We start from the raw sequence: 5298 nt of genomic DNA, 5'->3' as shown, positions 1-5298 counted from the left end.
CAGGTAGAAAAAAAAAATATATTTTTTTGTCAATTCTCTAATCTCTTATTGATAATTTTGCGGCCCTGAAAAGGGCCATTTTTGAAGAAATTAAATAAAAAAAAATTACTTCAATCACAAATAAAAATATTTATTTAACGAATTTTTCCGCAGGTAGAAAAAATATTTTTTTTTCAATTCTCTAATCTCTTATTGATATTTTTGCGGCCCTGAAAAGGGCCATTTTTGAAGAAATTCAATAAAAAAAAATTACTTCGAGCTTGTGTATTTGGTAACCGCCTTTGTTCCTTCACTAACAGCATGCTTGGCTAGTTCACCAGGCAACAACAATCGCACGGCAGTCTGGATTTCCCGACTTGTGATTGTTGAACGCTTGTTGTAGTGAGCTAAGCGAGAGGCTTCAGCAGCAATTCTTTCGAAGATGTCGTTCACAAAACTATTCATGATGCTCATGGCCTTCGATGAAATTCCAGTGTCAGGATGAACTTGCTTCAAAACTTTGTAAATGTAGATTGCGTAGCTTTCCTTCCTCTTGCGCTTCTTCTTCTTATCGGTCTTGGTGATATTTTTTTGTGCCTTTCCGGCTTTTTTAGCTGCTTTACCACTAGTTTTTGGCGGCATTTTATTTTTATAATTCACTTCACTTTCACTATTAACGAACTGCACACAATGACGACTGAACGAGAACTGTGAATTTTTCTGAAAAACTCACGAATTATATTGTCTCTTTCCACAACGGCTTTCTAAGGCCACAACCCTCTTTTTTCTGTGTGCGAGCATACGAAAATTTAGATAAAAGACAGCGCACAGTTCGAAAATTTTGTCATTCTACAGTGTGCAGTGATACAGTGAACAGTGAAATAGTGAGCTCTCTTGTGTTTTTTCTTTTGTAAAAAATATTTAAAAAACAATAATATAAAATGTCTGGTCGTGGTAAAGGTGGAAAAGTGAAGGGAAAGGCAAAGTCCCGCTCTAATCGTGCTGGATTACAATTCCCTGTTGGTCGTATTCATCGTCTGCTGCGAAAGGGAAACTATGCTGAGCGCGTCGGAGCCGGTGCCCCTGTGTATTTGGCAGCTGTGATGGAATATTTGGCGGCAGAAGTCTTGGAATTGGCGGGAAATGCTGCTCGTGACAACAAAAAAACTAGAATTATTCCCCGCCATTTGCAATTGGCTATTCGGAACGACGAGGAATTGAATAAATTACTTTCTGGAGTCACTATCGCACAAGGAGGTGTTCTTCCAAATATTCAAGCTGTTTTGTTGCCAAAGAAGACAGAGAAAAGTGCTTAAATCTATGTAGTGACAGCAAACAAAAAAAAAACCGTCCTTTTCAGGACGACAAATAATTTCTATTAAGAGATGTGTATATTTTTCATTTTTTTTATATATTTTAAAATACGAAGAAGAAGAAACCAACAAACAAATGTTTTTTCTTTCTTTGCAAAAAGAAATATTTGTTTGTATCCAATCCGTAAAGCAACAAAACATTTTTTTTTCAGTTCGGAAAAAATATTTTTTATTTTTTTTTTTTTCAAAGAAATAGAAACCAACAAACATGTTTTTTTCTTTCTTTGGAAAAAGAAATATTTGTTCGTATGCAATTCTAATTTCTGTTAAAAGATGTGGTTATTTTTCAATTTCTTGTAGGTATATAGCAATTTTAAAATATTCTGGTACGAAGAAAAAGAAATATTTGTTCGTATCCAATCCGTAAAGCAACAAAACATTTTTTTTTCAGTTCGGAAAAAATATTTTTTATTTTTTTTCAAAGAAAAAGAAACCAACAAACAAAAAATGTTTTTTTCTTCCTCTGCAAAAAGAAATATTTGTTCGTATCCAATAATTTCTATTAAGAGATGTGTTTATTTTTCAATTTTTTGTATATATTCTAAAATATTCTCGTACGAAGAAAAAGAAAGCAACAAACAAATGTTTTTTCTTCCTTTGGAAAAAGAAATATTTGTTCGTATCCAATCCGTAAAGCAGCAAAAAAAAAAATTTTTTCTACGGAAAAAAGAATAAAATATGCAAAGCAACAAAAAAAATTTCAGAAAAAGGAATTTTATTTAATTTTTGTTTCCATTTCGAAAAAAGAATAATACAAGGAATAAAATATGTTTTTGCGACTAAAGCAAAAAAAAAAAATTTTTCACAAAAAGGAATTTTATTTTATGTTTCCATTTCAAAAAAAATATTTTGGTACAAAAAAGTAAGTAAATTAGCAAAATAATTTTTTTTGATAATCATCAGGTATTTAGTATATACATACATATATTCATTGGCAAATGAAAAAAAATTAGGTATTTTGTTCGTCAACGGTGTATGATTTCTATTTTCAATCTCTTTTATATTTAATTGTGGTCCTGAAAAGGACCGATTGTTTGTTTCGAATAAAATTCTTAACCTCCGAAACCGTAAAGAGTACGCCCTTGTCTCTTCAAAGCGTAAACTACATCCATAGCTGTAACTGTCTTACGCTTAGCGTGTTCGGTGTAAGTAACGGCATCTCGGATAACATTTTCCAGAAAAACTTTCAACACTCCACGTGTTTCTTCGTAAATCAAACCAGAAATACGTTTTACACCTCCACGACGAGCCAATCGACGAATTGCTGGTTTCGTGATTCCTTGAATGTTATCACGCAATACCTTACGATGCCGCTTAGCTCCGCCTTTGCCCAAACCTTTTCCTCCTTTACCACGACCAGTCATTTTTATTTATTTAATTAAAAAACACTTAAACTGAACTAGAGAACTGCACTGCACAAGAGTCACTGTTAAACTGTGGCTCTTCGCTCGAAATACCACAAGTATTTATACTTATTTTTCATAACAATTCTTAATTTTGATTGGCCAAATAAATCGACAACGAAAATGAAAAAAACAGTCGAACGGAAACATGAATAGCCAATTTAATGACTTAAACAGAAATCTACATTCGATTTTTCTAAAAAAATTGTGAACAAAAGTGTTGTGTTTATTAGTGAAGTGAAAAAAAGTGAAATCATGGCTCGTACAAAGCAAACTGCCCGTAAATCGACTGGTGGAAAAGCCCCACGTAAGCAACTGGCAACAAAGGCAGCTCGTAAAAGTGCTCCAGCAACAGGAGGTGTAAAGAAACCACATCGTTATCGTCCTGGAACAGTGGCTCTTCGTGAGATTCGTCGTTATCAGAAAAGCACCGAATTGTTAATTCGTAAATTGCCTTTCCAACGTTTAGTTCGTGAAATTGCTCAAGATTTCAAAACAGATTTGCGTTTCCAGAGCTCAGCTGTTATGGCGCTTCAAGAAGCAAGTGAAGCTTATTTGGTTGGCCTGTTTGAAGACACAAATTTGTGCGCCATCCATGCCAAACGTGTCACAATTATGCCAAAAGACATTCAATTGGCCAGACGCATCCGTGGCGAACGTGCTTAAATCATCGAGGTTAAAAAAAATATTCAACGGTCCTTTTCAGGACCACAAAATATTTAAAAGAGATATAAATGAATTTTAATTCAATCTAGTAATTACGTACCTATCGATTTCCACGATTTTTTTTTTATTTTAGGTAGAAAGATAATGTGATAATTTACTTTGAAGGCAAATTTTGAAAATGTTATTGCTTGCTTTCTATGCATAGTTTTTATCATACAAATGAAAATATTTATACCTACGCAAGCCAATGCTCGAAAATTTATGAATTTTGTTTTTCTTTTTTAATTATAGTTATTTTATAAGGCATTGCTTCTTTTTTTTATGTCTGAAGGCAAATTTTCAAGTAAGAATTTTTTTCTATGTACAGTTTTTTGTAATACTCGTAAAAATGTGAATTTGTCTACTAAGCAAGTCAATACTCGAAAATGTTTGAGTTTTGTGTGTTTTAATTTTTAATATTTCAATGATGTATTTTATAAGTCTATGCTTTGTTTTTTTTTTATATATCTGAAGGCAAATTTTGAAGCAAGAAAGTTTTTTTTTCAATGTACAGATTTTTGTAATACAAATGTGAATTTGTAAACCTTGGCAAGCGAATATTCGATAGTTTATGAGTTTTGATTGCTTGATTATTTGTTTAAATTTTTGGTATTTTAATGTTTGTTATGGATTAAATATTTAATATTTATGAACAAAATAATATAAATATAGTTTTTCATTTGTTTTCTTGCTTGGGATAATGTTTAACAAATTTTCTAAGAAAAAGTTACAGCCTAGGGAAAAAATGCTACGCGTTTCATTACCCATATTGTTTTAATTTTATTAAAAAGAAATTAAGTAAGAATTTGATGAAATTTTTAGTTATTTAGTTTAAATAAACTATCAGCTTTATGTTAAAAATAATTTCAAGCTGAAAATATGTTTAATTTATTAAATATAAACATTCTTGTTGGTAAGTATTAAAAAAATACCACCAAACATTTACTTTAATTGTTATTAATGCATTGATAGATAGTGTTTTTTCAATCAAATTATTTATTAAATTATCTATTATTATTGTAAGAATAAATTTTGTCAATTGTTTTATAATATTTAGGTCGAAAAGACGTAAATTTTTGAAGTTTTAAGAGGAAACTAAGTTGCAAAAGTGTACAAATTATGTACAAAATGAATTTTTTGTATACCTTCGCTCTCTTTGATTCTCATTTAGCCGTTTCTGTAGGTGCGGATTTGGCGCAATTTTAACAAAAACGTGTTTCTATTTCTTAAAATTGTGCTCTAAAGTGATTAATAATAGTGAATTCAAAATGGCAGATACTGTAGCTACGTCTCCTGCAATCGTTGCGGAAAAAAAACCAAAAAAAGCTGCCGCCGCAAGTGGGTCAAAAAAACCAAAATCGGCACCAACTCATCCTCCGACTCAGCAAATGGTGGATGCGGCAATTAAAACATTGAAAGATCGCGGTGGTTCTTCCCTTTTGGCAATCAAAAAATATATTGCTGCTACTTACAAAGTTGATGTACAAAAACTTGCTCCGTTTATAAAAAAATATTTAAAAGGTGCTGTAATAAGTGGTAAATTAGTGCAAACCAAAGGAAAAGGAGCTGCGGGTTCTTTTAAATTGTCGCCTAGTGCCAACAAGGAACCAAAGGCCAAGTCTGCTGAGAAGAAAAAATCTGCCGCCAAACCAAAAGCTGCCGCTGCTGGTGACAAAAAATTAAAAAAAGTGTCTGGTGAAAAGAAAGTAAAAAAAGTAGCCGCCACAACAAAAAAAAGTGCCAGTGCAGATAAAAAGAAGGTGGAAAAACCAAAAGTGAAAAGTGTTAAAAAAACGAGTGCAGTTAAGGCAAAGCCAACAAAAGCAAAGGCAGCCGCG

This window comes from Eupeodes corollae, chromosome 3 (assembly GCF_945859685.1).
Source record: "Eupeodes corollae chromosome 3, idEupCoro1.1, whole genome shotgun sequence".
Lineage (NCBI taxonomy): Eukaryota > Metazoa > Arthropoda > Insecta > Diptera > Syrphidae > Eupeodes > Eupeodes corollae.
This window is presented reverse-complemented; position numbering follows the sequence as displayed.